Genomic DNA, 18,131 nt, shown 5'->3' on the forward strand with positions numbered 1-18,131 from the left:
TTATGGAGAGCAGAAAAATCAGAATCTGACAATTATCATTATGTTGCAATTGAATAAGCTGCGATTTTCTGGAAGAGTGAGTGAACCAGGTATGAAGGGCTGAACGGCCTGCTGCTGCTCATTGTCTGGGTGTCCCCGTGTGCCTCCAACCGTCAGTCAATCAGGGATAACAGCATGTTCCTGAGCATAGTGATTGGTAACCCATACTGCTTCCCCCTTCCCATTCACCGCTGGTGCGATCGTCAGATCCATATCATTGCACTGATGGAATCCTGGCCATACATGAACAATTCCAACACTGGGAACACTCTGGCCATGGCTGAACATCTCTTTGTTGTTTTGCAGAGTCATGAAGTGAACAGTTTACGTGACCAGCTGTTGCACCGCGTTTCCGAACTTTGCTCGGAAATTGGACAGTCACTGCATAAATTAATGTGTCACTGCAGCTGATATCCTTCAGCATTTCTCCGATGTACATAAAAATGACGAGCGAGCCATACCTTCTGCGAATTGTTCCTTTAATGCGGAAGTATCAGTTGTTTGCAACGTACACTTTCCACAGAAGGATGAAACTAATGGATATGGTGAAGAGGGAAATCACCGACTTCCTCTGACTCGCAATCTCAGCATCTTTGTGACTCTCTGCCGTACTCAGGCCCCTCAGTCTCTTGCGGACTCGACTAGACACCAAAATGTATCTGACAGCCATACTGCTCATCAACAGAGTTAACACGAATTGGATGAAACGAGTTGAAATGGTATCAAATCAGTTAAACTCCAGTCACCTGAGATCAGTAATTAACTTAAGTTCACATGGCAGTACCATGGAACGTTGTCAACTACCCTCCTAGATTGAAACTTAAAATAGAAGGGATTTCTATTTTTGGGACAGAGCAGAATGCCAGTTGTTGCTCGAACCACAGCCAAGACTTTGTCTGCCCAAAATTTTCTCTTAGCTTTCGGAAGCAAATGTAATGTTCAGAAAACATATTGGGAAGTAAAATTGCTCCGGCGACTGAATATGATGTTAGTGAAAATGAACAGGAGACCCGACATTGCCATAGCCAACAGGCAGCGCGTTGTGCAGTTGGAGAGGCCACTCTTTCCCGGGCGAGAACCAAAATCACCAGGAAATTAACGAAAGAGGCAGCAAGTGAATTTGAAATCGGAAATTACTCCTCAAACATTACCCATGTCTGCTCAGAGAGCAATGGAAGATCTTAGCACCTAACTCGGTCAGTTGGAAGTATTCAGATATCAAGTTTAACCAGGACAGCTCTTAGCCTGGCTCATTTCAATGCAGCTCACTTCAGGATTGGGAACAGGAATTTGACAGACGAGAAGTGGTCGTCAATTTTACGATGAGAGGTAAGAGGTTTGGAGGAGATTGGAGTTAAAGGCTTTCAACCAGAGAGTGAGGAGATCGTGCTATTCAGTGCTTCGGACTTTAATAGGATAAACACTTGAAGTATTGCAACATTCATGATGAGGATTATCGTGTTGAATCCTGGGACAGGTCTTGATTTCGTGCAGCTTTGAAAACACAAACTTAATGCACTGAAGGACCTCTTCTGTCTGGTCGGGTTCTATGATTCGAAGAATTGCTTCTGAGAGGCAGGTTGGGAAGAGAATTAAATTAAGCAAAGATTGTGGATGCTGTAAACATGTAACAGAAACAGAAGTAAATGGCGAAACTCAGCAGGTATGCCAGCGTCTGTGGAAAGACAAATAATCTTGCCGGAATAACTTAATTAGATCATCTTCATTGTAACATGGGTCACTGGAAACAAAACATCAACACAGTTTGCTCCTCACACAATATGCTATCATTGCAAACAAGAGATGGGGTTGAGATTCAAAGTGTTGACATTCATCCACTATGGAACATTTATTAGACTGTTGTTTGCATACCGACGTTTTTCCTGGCGCTGTATTACAAAATAAGTGACTGGTTGCACTTGAGAAGATGGAATTATTCGATGGATAATGCTTACAGACCTGACAAAGTTTTGTTTCATTATTCAAAGCATCAAGCACTATATGTGCCCTCTCTATGATGGTAAACTGCGGATTTGCAAACTTACCATGTCCCTCGTGGTTTGTTTTGGAAAGTCAACAACTCCTTATAATGTTTCGCAAGTATTTTAATTTTGAATGTCCATTGAATCAGCAAAGAATGCACATTTCAACTTGGGAAATGTGAGCTTTTTAATGAATTCGCTGCATTGTTGAAGTCAGTTTTAGAATGTGCGTGTTGACGTTTTCAGAAAAAAGTACAAAACGAAGAATAAAAGAGATACATTTCTCTATTTCAATTAGTGGACGTGGCTGCTTTAATATGAGTATTATAAACATAATATAATAAAAATCCGACCTGTCTGACTCCCTGGTGTGTTCTGATCATGTCAGCGGTAACTACAATATTTCTTTAAAACCGATTTATAATGCGAATAACTAAACTAGGCAGGCAATGTTAACCTAATGATCAAATTGATAACACACCTCAGTCACTCTGAAATACCAAAGAAGCTCAGATCAGTTCCGGCATTGAAAAAGGTCATTCATATCTGGGTCGACTGAATAATTTATGTAACTGTCCAATCCCACTTTCCAGCATATTGTACCTTGAAGATCATTTCAAGTGCAGATCCAGGTATCCTTTAAATGAGTTGAACGTTGCAGCTGAAGAAGTCACCCAACCACAGCACCCTACTCCTCCAAAAACTGGGAAGTGAATTCCAGACAAACTACTACTCTCTGGATGAAATGGTGAGTCCTCATGTCCCCTATAACCCTTCAATCAATTAGTATCCCTCTTGTACACTGCTCAATGATCATTCGTTCAGGGTCACAGGTCTCCATTCAAGACGTTAGCTGTTTGGACACATGAATCACATTTTTTCCCTTTCTCCTCTGGGGAAAATGAACCTAAGGTATCCATCTTTCCTCAACGCTGCAGTAATTTCCATATTATTAGCAATATGCTTGTATATGTTTTCTATATTCTTCTCAGTGCAAGACTGTCTTGATGATTAGGTGGTGATCAGAACTGTGCACAAACTGCAGCTGTGAGCGATCCAATTTCTAATTTATTTTCAGTGTTTCAGGTCTGGCAGTGGTGAGGGAATTTGTTTTGTGTTGCCTCTTTTGCAGGGTAACGGGGTAGTAATTTGGCGATGGGGGTCACAGGACAATGTATATTAGTTCAGGTGTCCGGTTAGGATTGAGCGTATAAATGGAACTGGAGGGGTATAGTTGGAGCATAGTGTGATCAAAGTAGAGGATTAGTTAATCAGTTCCTCACGAGTTAGACGATGTGTTTAACAGCTTTACCTCTGCTCTGATACCAGCTGATATAAACAAAGAACAATCCAGACCCCAGATCCCAGCTTGATGTATCACGACTTTAGTTATTTTGATTTACCAAAGGAATCTCTTCCTGAATTGTACATAACCAATGCTGTAAATATTGCTTCAGCAAAAAGACAGAAGTTTACGATAAATGAAATGGTGATAAAGTAGAATAACCGAGCTATGTACTTATAACACAGATTCAAAGGCAATGAATATGCAGTTAATGCATAATCGTCAATCTAAAAGCAATGCATAAATCAAAAGAAAAGAAAAGGTATTTTATAGGTGGGACAAAACAATAGCAAGGGTGTGATTACAAACAGAATATTCCTCGTACAATGATCACACCAGAATCCGTGTATGTAACACTTGGTTAAGTGACTTGTGATTTCAAGTATTAAACTGGTACTCCAGTAAACCTCTTCCTGAATCTATCACACAGCTGATTGTCAATTTACTTAGCTTTAAGTAATCTATGCAGAGCTTTACTTTAAACCAAAATTTCTGGTCTGCGGTGAACATGAACTGTTGGCTCCTCAGTAAAGTGATTGACTAAATCTATCACTCACTTCAAATGAACAAACATCTACATATCCACTCAGTTCCAGGAAATTAGAAGGACTTAAAGAAATGACAAAATTGATAAAAGTGAAACGAAAGGTTTCAAAGGTAAGGGTACTATTCCTAATCTCAGATTCCAGAACTCACAAATAAATCTTTGGGTCCATTTTAATGCCATGCTGGGTTACAACCAAAAATAAACAAAGTTCTTTATTTTGGCCTGCAGCCAAACTTCAAAAGCAGTTTGAAAAACAAATTGTTGTGATTACATAAATACCTACAAGTTAACTATTAACTTCAGAAGCACAGTGAAGCCCACTGATTATTTACTCAATACCCAGAACCAAACTCACTCGAAATATTATTGAAATCTATACATAAAAAATATCATCGTTTTTAATTTTCCGACATGATGGCTTTGCTCAATTCCACGGTAGTCTTCAATTGAAATGGAGATTCCCATAAAGATGAATAGCTTGGCAGACGAAAGTTCAATATCCCAGGCAATTCCTTCGGTATCTGTGATAGTGGGGAATCTGCAGTGTCCCTGCAATTTTAAACTAAATCAGTCATCCGCCCCTTTGTGAGGGTGATCACAATATGCATATGGACCATTGTCAGTGGCAGTAAACTGAAGCGAATCTTCAGGCAGATTGACATAAATGCAGTTGTGCAAATCAATTATGCAAGACACCCTCCCGGAATTGTACATAATGGAAATAAAACATCATTTTCTGCATGAAGCTCTTTGTACAGGCGATCTCCCTGAACTCAATGCCGATGTGATTCAATCTCAAAGCCTTTCTTTTATACTTGCTAACATTGCCTGGGCGACTGTAACATTACAACGTGATTCAATTCATTTCTTAAAGAATTTGAATGACCAGGTGACGACGATGAGTGAACTCCCAATTGTGGCAGAATATTTTTCAAACTGAGATTTATTGGATGAGTTCAATCTCAATCGATCAATAGCAGACATTGGAAAACACATATTGAGTTATTTCGCAACATCCCTACAGCGTACATGGAGGCCAATCGGCCCATTGAATCGACTCAGACCCTGCAAAGGACATCCCACTCAGACCCAATCCCTGGAACTGTCAGGCAGCAGAGCTAGCCCACTGTGCCACCTCACATGCCAGCATTGGCAAACCAACACCATCCAGCCCACTTTGAAATCTCCTTTCAATTCATCTTGCCCTTGACTTTGACCATTTGAAAATTAAATGCTAGTTGTTAAGTACCTCTCTGAGAACTTTCTCCTCAACACTGTGACGTCGCTTCCCCATTTAACAGCAGCTGGTACCGTGAAGAAATATTGTTTGAGAAATGGAGACGACACATTTCAGGTTTTAACACATGCCTCATCGAAGTAGAATTGCTCACCTTGCATGGATACAGCGTCTCAATCAAATATAACTTCTTCAATGAAGGCAACGTTTGAAACAAGTAAAATATTCACAGAAAACAACATTCAACCGTTACATAACCTCAAAACAATAGAGATCCTCTTACCATGATGAGGCTATCCTGGAGATAGCTGAGATCTGACTCTGATGCACACATAATCGGTACAACAGCAGATGGGCACGAATAGTACCCACATGTATGGTGAAGAAACCAAAAACATTTGGCTGATGATGTGATGACACAGTTTGAAGGAAGATGGACAGATAAGCCCAGTGGGGAATTTGCACGCACAAGGGTGCAAAAAATGCCAAATTCCAGAAATGTGTGTTCGGTAGTTAATATTGTCTACGTGCCCTGTAGTGATGGTGAAATGGGACTTGGTGTGAAGACTGATAAGGGACAGAAAACAGCGAGCAGAAGAAACATATGCCATAATCATTTTGTCACCTTGGTATTAGCAAGTCCACAAGGAGCATTACTTGAGATACAGCTGTTGAAAATTTCTATCAATGACAGAGATCATATGATCATGTGTTACAGTGGCGAGCATAATGATACGTTGGACAGTAAAATACAAGGATGACATAGGAACGCTGAAAAGGGGGAAGACATGTTTAGTGAATGAATGAGCACCACATAGATTGTGTAATATAATATAGAGAAAGTGATACATTGTTCCTTCATTTCCGTCTTGGAAATATTTCAGGCCGTCAATAAACTTATAAATGCTTAAGCTAGTCATAAATCCAAAGCCAAAAAGTAGCATTTCTGTCCATTCAATGATTGCCATTGGCATTATTCTCTTGAAGGTTTTACTTCTCTCAGATCTCTCTAAATTTGAGGTACAAACATTGGTTTCTGACATTTCACTCCATCATCATGGAAGCCTTGCTCTCTTGCTGTCATTCTGGTCATTCAATGCTGCACTCAAAAGGACATCGACCCTCAACTCCCCAGTATATTTTTCTGTTTTTCCTTTTTTTTACAGTCAGTGTCGGTGCTGTGTTAAAAGTCAAATGGCAGCAGTGGACAAACCTAAAATGGCTGTCTGACTCAGAATCATCAGTCCTGACTTGACAGATCCAGAATGGTATGTTGCCTCGACAGTTGCCAATGTCAAGCACATCCCAGACCACCGTTAGCCCTTCCTGGATGTGGGATGGGCTTGAGGTGGGACAGAGGCAGGCGTTGGATAGTGTGGTAAGTGAAGACACAGGTCCTGGTCCACATTGACGAAAACAATACTTGACAGCGAAATAGCGACTCAAAAGCTGGCATCCTATCATTATGCACGCTTTACATACAAGTGCATAAACTTTGACAAAAGCCTGTCACTGAGCCATTCCGTCAGCATCTCAATATCCCTGATACTCACCCGTTGACATCAGCGATGCTTCCCTGATCGGTCCCAATTAACAGCCACAGTCAGGGAACTCATGCCCCATGTTGTGCAGCTGGCTGACCTCATTACCTTCCTGAAATCCATATTGATAAAGCCATCATCATCTGCCATCATCAGTCCACTTTTATTTCTTCAAAAAGCTCAATTAAGTTTCTGAGACATGATTTCCCTCGCACAAAGCCATGTTGACTATCCCTAATCAGTCCTCACCTTTCCAAATACATGTATGTCCTGTCCCTCAGGATATCTTCCAAAAACTTGCCCACCACTGACGTCACGTTCACTTGTCTATAGTTCCCTGGCTTCTCTTTACAACTCTTCTTAAACAGTGGCACCACGTTTGCCAAACTCCAGCCTTCCACCACCTCACCTGTGACTATTGATGATGCAATCATCTCAGCAAGAGGCCCAGCAATCACTTCCCACAAAGTTTCCTTGGACACCTGATCAGGTCTTGGGGACTTGTATTTTTTTATGCGTTTTGAGACATACAGCACTTCCTCCTCTGTATTATCGACAGTTTTCAAGATGTCAATATCTATTTCCCAACATTCTATACCTCCCAAGTCATTTTCTAGAGGAAACACAGATGCAAAATTCTCGTTTCGTAACTCCCCCATCTCCTGTTGCTCCAAAGACCACCGTGCTGATCTTTGAGGTGCTCTGTTCTCTCCTTAGTTACCCTTTCATCCTTAATGTATTTGTGAAATTCCTTTGGATTCTCCTTAACTCTGGTTGCCAAACTGTTCTCATGTGCCCTTTGTGCCCTCCTGATTTCTCACTAAAGTATACTCCTACTGCGTTTATACCCTTCTCAGGCTTCTCTCATTCTATCCTGTCGATACCTGACATATGCTTCATTCTGTTTCTGAACCCTCAATTTCTTTAGTCATCCTGCATTCCCTGTACCTACAAGCCGTTCCCTTCACCCTGACAGGAATATACTGTCTCTGGACTCTCATTACATTATTTCTGAAGGCTTCCAATTTTCCATCCGACCCGATCCTGTGAACGTCAGCCTCCATCAGCTTTTGAAAGTTCTTGCCTAATACCATCAAAATTAGCCTGCCTCCAATTTTGAACTTTTTGACTCTTGCATCACTATTTTAAAACTATTAAAATTATAGTCACTGGACCCAAAGTGCTCCCCCACTGACACACCAGTCACTGACCCTGCCTTATTTCCCAAGAGTAGTTTAAGTTTCGCACCTTTTCTAGGAGGTCTGTCCGCATACTGAATAAGAAAATTTTCTTGTACACACTTAACAAACGCTTCTGCATCTAAACGCTATTACTCTCTATTATTCTGCATTTCATCATTTCTCTATTACCCGTTATTTTCCTCATACTTTCCATTTAATCTTTTTACAATTACTCTCCATTGCAGCCACTCTGCTTAAACCTTCACTCTGTACTCAAATTCTCCCTATTCATCTCTAATTAGTACTCTCACTATTGTTCTTCGTTTAATCCTCCGTACCCTGGACTGAACCTTATCCGTTCCCATGCATTTATCCCTGTCCCAGTTGTGGTGTATACAACTCTCTCTTCATTACTCTCTATTTCGTTCTTTTTCTATCACTCTGTCTTATCTCTCCTTCCTTTTCCCCTGAAGTGAATACTCACGTTACTCCCCTGTATTGAACAATCTCCTTCGTACTCTGTATTATTTCCTCTCAATTTCCACAAATGTGGTAAGCCCTCATCAAGTCACTTTGCATTCATACTTGCATAGTACATGACATTCACCCAGCTAGCACAAAGCTGTTTCCTAAAGTGAGCAGAACCCTTGACACTCCCGTTTATATCCTGTCAGTGAGGACTCCCTGTATGTACCAGATTAACAGCCCCACTCAGGAAACTCATATTTAATGAGATCCATCTGGCTGACCAAATTACAAGCTCTCCAAATTTCCTTGCACTAACCCTCTCCTTGTGCCCCTGGAATCAGGATTGCCCCACTTGTTCTTTATGCACTTCTTCCCCAGTTATTTTCTATTAAATCCTCACCCTTTCTGTCTTTAAACCCCACCAATTGTCCTGTATCCAGCATTCTCGCTATTACTCTCCTATTGTCTACCTTTTCCCCTACCCATTATTCGATACTGATTTCTCTCCCTATTACAATCTTTAACCCTTTCTCTATCTGTATTTAACCCTGTCTCTTTCTCCAGGGCTCTTTAATTAATGTCTCCATCCACTCCCCACATTCCAGATTAAGTGTTTTTTTTTTCCTCTGCAATAATCAGAGACTGAGTATCCCTGCCTGAACATTGCCAAAACAGCGAAATTGCAACCACTGCTGTTCTGTGCTGCCTCCCGTCTGGCCAACGCTGGGACTGCAGGTTCATCCCAGAGTGCTAGAGGAATTCAGCACCAGCCCCACATGGTCAGAGACAGTGTCGCTGTTTGAAGAAGAAAAGCACAACTTTAACATGAGCTAATACAGTATTGATGTAAAAATAAGAAAATATATTATACACAACAACATTTATATATAAGTTTGAACAATTCTAATATGCAACAATATATAGCTATAAGCTCGAACACCTCCAATACAACCAATATTTAAGTTCCAATGCACAATAATATTACATGTAAACACAATCAGCTCTAATGCACAATGATATTTGTACAAACACAAAGATCTCCAACATATAACTATTAATAATGTATATTAGATACATAAACATGTAATAATGTGCATATGAATGACTTGTAGGAAGAAAGTGAATGCACTGCTGCGAAAGTTGCAGATGGCACAAAAATAGGAGGAATGGCAAGTTGGGACATGGCATGTGCGTTCTTAGGTACGGGGATGGTGGTGGTCTTCTTGAAAAAGATAGGGTCTTCAGCTTGTTGGGTGGAGAGTGTAAAGATGTCGGTGAGTACCTCCGCCAGTTTGGCCGTACAGAATCTAATTGCACGGCCAGGGACTCCATCCAGGCCCGCCACTTTCCTTGGGCTGACTCTCAGGAAATCTGATCTGACATGTGCAGTGGTGAACGATGGACCAGGCGTGCCTGGGGCTGTTGGAGCAGGAGTGACTGCGCTACTGGGATTCTGCTCAAAGCGAGCAGCGAAAGCATTGAGCACCTCAGCGAGGGACGTGCTTTGTCTGCTATCTCTCTCTGCTTCAGTTTACATCCCATAATGTTCTTTAAGCCTTGCCATAGGCTGCGGGAGTCTGTTTGGTTTGCATGGCCCTCTTATGAGGTCTGGTCCTCCCTCTTGGCATCCCCAATGGCCCAGCAGAGGTCAGATCTGGATTCCCTGTATAAATCAGGATCTTCCCAGTTGAATGTTGCTCATCTGGTCTTCGGTAGGGAGTGGATTTCCTGATTCACTGAAGGTTTACGCATGGGGAACATTGGATTCAATTCTTCACTCTGCAGTCCTCCATGCATTTACCCATGATGTCTGCGATGGTGGTGTTGTCTTCATCCAGGATTTCCACTGAGTACTTGAACATGGTCCAGTCCACCAATTCCAAACAGTCCCAGAGACTGTCATTCACAGCCTCAGACCAGCATTGTAGTTCCTTTTGTAAAGGGTCCTCCCATTACAACTTCTGCTTGTAAGCTGTTTCCACATGTCGAAAGACTAATACCTGAGGACACAGCCTCAGAGTGAAGGGGCGACGTTTGGAACTGAGACTGGAATTAATTTCTTCAGGTGATTCATCTGTTGAAATAATTGCTTCAGAGTGTTGCGGAGGTCAAACATTGAGCGCATGATGGTGCTGCCCCTTTATCAAGGTTGTGTGTCCTTGGTTTTTTTCTTCGTGTGTTTGTAAATGCAATGGTTCTAGGATGTTGAGATTGGATGGGTTGCAGAGCGAATTTCATGATAGCTAACCGAAACTGCCTCAGGCCAAAAGGTTTTCAAATGTAAAATCATCTGCAATGAAAGTGGTGTGGCCAATTCTCACACCTCTGATTATCTCTGGTCTGGTTTAGTTTGGGTTGGTGTTTGCAAGTTGTCAGATTTTTAAACTGCTGGTAAAAGGGACAGCGACAAGGAAGAAGTTGTTCCATGCTGAATATCTCTCTGACGTCTCTCCTGCAAGGCCTGGCGTTCGATTTTAAGTGTTTGGACTTTGGGTGCATATGGATGCTGTTGGAGGAGTTTTAAACAATCATTAAGTTGGGGCAGTCTGTTGGGTTTTCAGATGAGTGAAGTGATTCAGTCTTTTGTTCTCTTTTGTTTGTGTTTGATTCGATACTCTGTATATAAACTCTGTTTTATTTAAACTAATGAATGTTTAGCTACTCCATCAAACCTGGAATAACCACTTTACACATGCATAAAAACAGCAGAAACGTTAGGGTCTGGGGGCAACCATCTTAAAATACTTTTAGAGGGTCTGGTCCATAACAATTGGATTAAATATAGTGAAATCTGAGTTTCTGGTTGGTAAGGGAATCAAAAGATGTGGGGAGAGGGCCAGAGTATAGAATTGAGAAACAGATCATTCATGATCAAATGACAGAGCAGACACGATGGGCTGAATGTTCCTATTCTGCGACTACATTGTATCGCAGAATGATCCCGTCTATGACAAAATTTATGGACGGACACAAACAGCTCCAACATGGAAAAAGTGTCTGTATCGCTTCCTTGGTTAAACATGGAAGAAACAACTGGAATCCTGCCCTTCATTGAATATTTCCCTGTCTTTCTTTTTCATTTGTCTTAGGTCCTTGAACTGACGTAACAGTTGCGCAATCAGGGTGCAGGAGGTACATATATTGATATTTTGATTTTTCCCAGGTTGCCGAAATGTACGTTTGAGAGCAATATGTGCACAGTGACCTGCCATAGAGTTCACTTGTCCTTTTTCAGGAGAGAGAGTCTCATGATCAGACAGAGACAGAACCACACCTCGAGGGACACAGGAACACGCCCACACTCTCACATAAACACATGGACATGCAAGCAGAAGCACATCCACACACAGAAATGCAGGCAAAGTAAGATATAGGAACATACTGACAAGTAAAAACACAGACACGCGCAAACATTCAGCTCACAAACACGCACACGTGCACAATAACACAGTTGAACTGAAATGTGAGAACACACCTATACAAAGACGAATTAAATATTGCCATACCCTCATAACACCCAGGAATACAATCACAGTCCAGAATGGGGCACACATGCTCACATAGGCTTAAGCATGCACACGCACATGCACACACACACACACACACACACACACACACAAAAACAAATGAAAACAGGCATACAATGACAGATAGGAACACACCCACGTTTGGTCAGAATGGATACACGTCCCCACACAAGGAAATGCAGTCATACTGAAAGAATTAAACAAAACTACACACGCATACATGCACACACATGCATACAGATATACTCACAGAGAAAGGAATGCACCCATGTACATACCGAACGCACGCATATCCACACACACAGAAATACTGTCATACTTTGATATCGGAGCACAGGCACAGAATCACACCCACACCCTCACACACTTACATAAACAAACTCAGAGTAAGAGGCATTACACACCAACCTGCAAGAATGACAGCAAACTCTTGTGCATCTGCTAAAACACATTCAAACACAGTTACGGAACCATCGCCACAACTAGATATAGACAGAGTGACACACAGAAACAACGCAGAGAGATCCTGACTTACGGACAGACAGCCAAACAGAATCCGAACAACATACTCATTTGCTTAAACAAGAGCACAGCCAGGCAGAAACACACTCCCCAATCCCACAATATATAGTCATTGAATTGCCATCCCAAAAACAGCATACCTACGAAGGCACAAACACAACAGATGCATATGTGCAAAACACAGACAGATATGCAATCACTCAGGTACTGTAACATACGCCAACATAAAAACACCCACCGTCACAGAAAAGATCTCAGACAGACTGAATGACATTCCCAAACACATGTACACATGAATCAAAATACTTCTCAACACACACAAAGGATAAGTCACTCTGACATTCATAAAGACAGTCATAATGTCCAAGAACAAATACTGAGGGTCACACACACACACACACACAGGGAGATCCCCACAAAGGCAATGAAGACCCACACCTCACACACACACACACACACACACACACACACACACAGGGAGATCTCCACAAACGCAATGAAGACCCCTCCCCCACCACACACACAGGGAGATCCCCACAATGGCAATGAAGCTTCCTCTCCGAACACACACACAGGGAGATCCCCACAAAGGCAATGAAGCACCCCTCCCACCATCCCACACACACACAAGGAGATCCCCTCAAAAAGAAATGAAGCTTCCTCCCCTCGCCCTACATACAGGAAGATCCTCAGAAAAGGAAATGAAGCCCCCTGCACCCACACACAGGGAGATCCCCACAAAGGCAATGAAGCCCCCTTTCCCCCCAACACGGGGGGATTTCTACAAAGTCAATGAAGCCCCCTCCCCCAACACAAACAGGGAAATCCCCACAAAGGCAATGAAGCCCCCTTCCCTCAATCCACACACACATGGAGATCACCACATAGGTAATGAAGCACCCTCTCCCCACCACACACACAGGGCGATCCCCACAAAGGCAATGAAGCCCCCCCCCCCCCCCACACACACACATAGGGAGATCTCCACAAAGGCAATGAAGTACGCTCACCCCAGCCCTTCACTCACCAGGAGATCCCCACAAAGGCAATGAAGCCCCCACCCCGCCACATACACACACAGGGAGATCCACACAAAGGCAATGTGGCCGCCCCCTGACACAGGTAGATCTCCAGCAATGCAATGACGCCCCCTCCCCCACACACACATTGAGATGCCCACAAAGGCACAGAAGCCCCCACGCCCCCACCAACACACACATAGACATCTTCACGACGGCAATTAAGCCCGCTGCCACCCCCCACACACAGAGGGAGATCCCCAAAAAGGCAATGAAGCCCCCTCCCTCCACACACACATACACAGGGAAATCCCCACAAAGGCAATGAGCCCCACCCCCGCTCCCACAGACACACACAGATACACAAGCACCCTCACACACAGAAAGGGAAACGCATGAACACACTTCCCGCCCAGCCACATGGAGAGGAATGGGAGATGACCAATCTCCAGCCGACTTACTTACAGTAATGTTTCAAATTATTGCTGGCTGTAGCTGTACACTTCGTAGTTTGCAAATCACTGTCTGGAGAAAGATCAGTGAATGAAGGGATTGGAGTCAATGCAAGTGAACATGTGCTGAACAGAGACAACATGTGTCTGACATGGTCAATGTGCGAAAAAGACATAGAGAGCGCGTGAGAGAGACAGAGACAGAGAGACAAGAAGGATAGATTTAGAGGAAGACAGTGAGACTGACAGGCAGACAGATAGCTGGAGAGAGAGAGAGAGAGAGAGAGAGAGAGAGAGAGAGAGAGAGAGACAGACAGAAATGGACGATACAGGCAGGGGCACATTCAGAGTGAGACAGAGAGAGAGAGCAAGAAGCAGAGAGATGGGGACAGCACGAGAGAGGAAGAGAGGAACAGACAAAGACAGACAGAAAGAGATAGAGAGGGAGAGACAGAAATAACCTTATGAATGAAGGAGACAGAGGATGGAGGCAATAAACACATTCAAATACAAATGTGCATGGAACAATAACCCATTCAGATGAGGCGATCACTGGCCCACAGAACTTTTATCTTGTTGTAATAAAGTGTTTATTGTGAGCGAAACAAAGAGAGGCTGTCAGTCATCATGGTGCAGGATGGACTGTTTCTGTCCCTCCCCTCAACGCCCCTGCAAGGAAAATTCAGAGACCCCGCCTGCCACAGTCTTTAACACTCATCCACAGGGCAGTGCATGAAGACCAAATGTCCCAGCCTGAACCCATCACTCACAGCCTGTCCATCACTTGGAATCACTCCTGCAGCCTCTTTCCATCCTACCCTGCCCCGGACAGTCACCACATGCCCCATTACCTGCTGTTCCTTTGTCATAACCTTCAGCATCATTGAAGGGGAATGCAGATAAATTATTGCTAATGTTTTGAGGGATGATGTGGGAGGGGTGCTCTGGTAAAAAAAGAAAATGCGGGTTTGATGGTACAGTTGCATCAATCGCGATTTTCTGGGCTGGCAGGGCAATCAGAAATGAAGGGCTGAATGGCCTCTTGATGCTCATTGTGTGCTCCCATGTGTGTCAATCCGTCAGTCACTTCGGGGTAGCAGCATTCTCCTGAGCATCGTGAATGGTAATCTATCCTGTTACTGCCCTCCCCATCCTCCACTGAGTGTTATACTCAAATCCACGTGCTTGTGCTGATGGAGTCCTGGCCGTACATCTTCAATTCCTGCACTAGGAACACTGCAGCTGCCTGTGGAGCACTCTCAGTTGTTTTGCTCATTCATTAAGTGATGAATTTACATGACCAGTTGGTGCAAAGCATTCCTGAACTTCGCTCTGAACTTGGGCAGAGTCGCTGCATAAAATAATGTGTTTGTGCTGCAGCTGAAATCCTTCAGCATTTCTGCAGTGAATGCAACACTGATGTCACGACTGGACATCCAACGAGACCCTCCTTTCATGTTATAGTACAACACGTCTGCACACTGCATTAACCACAGTAGCATGAAGCTGATGGATATGATGAAGAGGGAAATCATTGACTTCCTCCGGCTCTCCATCGCTGCATCTTTCTGATTGTCTCCCTTCCTCTGTCCCATCAGGCTCCTGCGTGCTCGACTGGCCACTAAAATGTGCCTTACCGTCAGAGTATTCATCCACAGAATTAACACGAATGGCATTAAAGGGGTTAAAATGATATCGAACCACTTAAACCCCAGCCACCTGGGATCAGTAATATAACTTGACTTTGTTCGACAATGCCACTGAACATTGTTAATTATCCTCCCAGGTTCAAACCGAAAATAGTAGGGAATGTTTTTTGAACAGAGTAGAATGCTGGTTGCAGCCAGAGCCACAGCTAAGGCTTTCTCTGTCCAATATTTTCTCTTCTGTTTCAGACAGGAAATGGCCACAAAACGTTCAAAGGAGAAAAGGACAGTGAACCAGACGGAACAGTCTGTGGCTGCTCGAGCTAAGGCATAGACAGCACTACACACAGGAGTCAGGTTTAGGAAAGACATTGTGCGGTAAATGTGTTTGAATTGCAACAGAATAATCTCAGTGAGAATGAACAGGAGATCCGATGTTGCCATGGCCATCAGGCAGTGCTTTGTCCCGTTGGAGAGGCCGCATTTTCCCCGTGCGAGAACCACAACCACCAGGAAATTAACTGAAAGACACAGGAGGTAAAATGCAAATCAGAAATTAATGATCAAACATTCTCTGTTTCGGTTCAGAGAGCAATAGAAGATCTCAGCACCTAACAGGGGCAGCTGGAAGTGTTCAGATATGGAGTTTGAATATGACATCTGTGGTGGCCTGACGCATTGTTTCAAGCAGCTCAAACCTGTATTTGATTAATTGTGGGCAGGCAATCAACAGATGGCAGAGGGCATCTTTTTGAAGATGAATGGGAAGAGGTTCAGAGGGGGTGTCAGCAAGATGTTTTCGCACAGAGAGTGGTGAGGGCGTGGTCATTCATTGCCTGGGAGAGTCGTGGAAGCAGGAAACCTCACAAACTTCCAAAACGACCTGGATGAACACTTGAAGCGTCTCCGTATTTGAGACTACATGTCTCGAACTAGAAGCTGGGGCGGGTATAGATTTCGTGCAGCTTTTATAGCACAAAGTGGGTGGAACGAAGGACCTCTTCGGTATGGTTGGATTCCATTATTCTAAGAATTACTTCTGTGGGAAGACTGTGTCGTGAAGCAATTTAATGTAATGACTGAAAGGGATTTGAATGCTTAAAACATGAAACAGAATCAGATATAAATGGCAAAAACCAACAGGTATGGCAGCATCTGTGGGGACAGAAACAGAGTTAGTGGAATCACTGTTCATCAGAGCATTTTCATCTAAACATGGGTCATTGAACTCAAAATATCATCTCAGGTTTCTGCCATTTCAACCAAAAACACAGGGATTCGTTTCTAACAGGGAAATGAGGTTGAAAGTGTTGATAATCAACTACAATGGAACATTTGGTAAACTGCTCTTCACTTACCGGGTATAATTGTAGTTATGAAGATGTACAACACAGAAACAATTTGTAGCCCAAATTGTTCATATAGTTCAGATATCCTAAATTAATCTAGTCTCGTTTGCCCCTATCTCCCTCTAAAATCTTTCTAAACATTTACCCATCCAGATAACTTTTAAATGTACTTATACCAGCCACCATCACGTCCTCCAGCAGATCATTCCATACATGCAACACCCTTTGCATGAAAAAGTTCCCCTTATGTCCCTTTTAACTTTTTCCCCTCTCACTCTCAATCTATCCGCTTTAGTTTTGAACTCCCACAACCCATAGAAAAGAACCTTTCCATTTACCTTGTCCATGCTCCTTATGGTTTTATAAACATCTAAGAGTTACCCCTCAGCCTCCGAAACTCCAGAGAAAACAGACCCAAACTTGTCAGCATTTCCCCATAGCTCAAATCTTGCAATCCAGGCAACATCCTTATGAATCTTTTCCGAACTGATTCAAGTGTCAAGGAATCCTCCCTTTTGGACGAAGACCAGAAATGCACACAATATTCCAAAAGGGGCCGGACCAATGTCCTGCATAGACACAACATACTCTCCCAATTCAAATACTAAGTGCTCTGAACAATAAAGGAAAGAATACCAAGCGTCTTCTTCACCATCCTATCTACTAGAGACATCATGTTCAAGGATCAATGAACCCGCACTGCAAAATCACTTCTTTCAGCAATATTCTCCAGGACCTTACCATTAACTGTACATGTCCTGTTCTGATGTGTCTTTCCAAAATGTAGCAGCTCACATTCATCTGAATTAAAATCTACCTGCCTATCCTCAACCAATCTGCCTATCCTCTGGTCAAGAACCGTTGTACACTGAGAAACATTTTTCGCTGACCAATCCAACTCTAATTTTGGTGGCATCTGCAAACTTACCAACTGTATCTCCAATGTTCACATCCAAAGCATATACATGAATGAGGAGACGCAGTGGATTCAGCACCGATTCTTGTGGCACACCATTGGCCACAGGCCTCTAATCTGAAAAGCAACCCTTCACTACCACATTCAGTCTTCTACCTTCAAGGGACTTCTGTTCAAAATGTTGTGTCTCCATTGGTTCAATGCAATCTAACCTTGCTAACTACTCTACCATGGGAAAACTGATTGAATGCCTTCCCGACGTCCATATAGTTCATATTCGCCGTTCTGTGTCATCAATCCTCTTTGTAACTTGTTGAAAAAACAGAATCAAGTTCGTGAGTTATATTTTCCCATGGAACA

Source organism: Chiloscyllium punctatum, chromosome 47, assembly GCF_047496795.1.
Source record: "Chiloscyllium punctatum isolate Juve2018m chromosome 47, sChiPun1.3, whole genome shotgun sequence".
Classification (NCBI taxonomy): domain Eukaryota; kingdom Metazoa; phylum Chordata; class Chondrichthyes; order Orectolobiformes; family Hemiscylliidae; genus Chiloscyllium; species Chiloscyllium punctatum.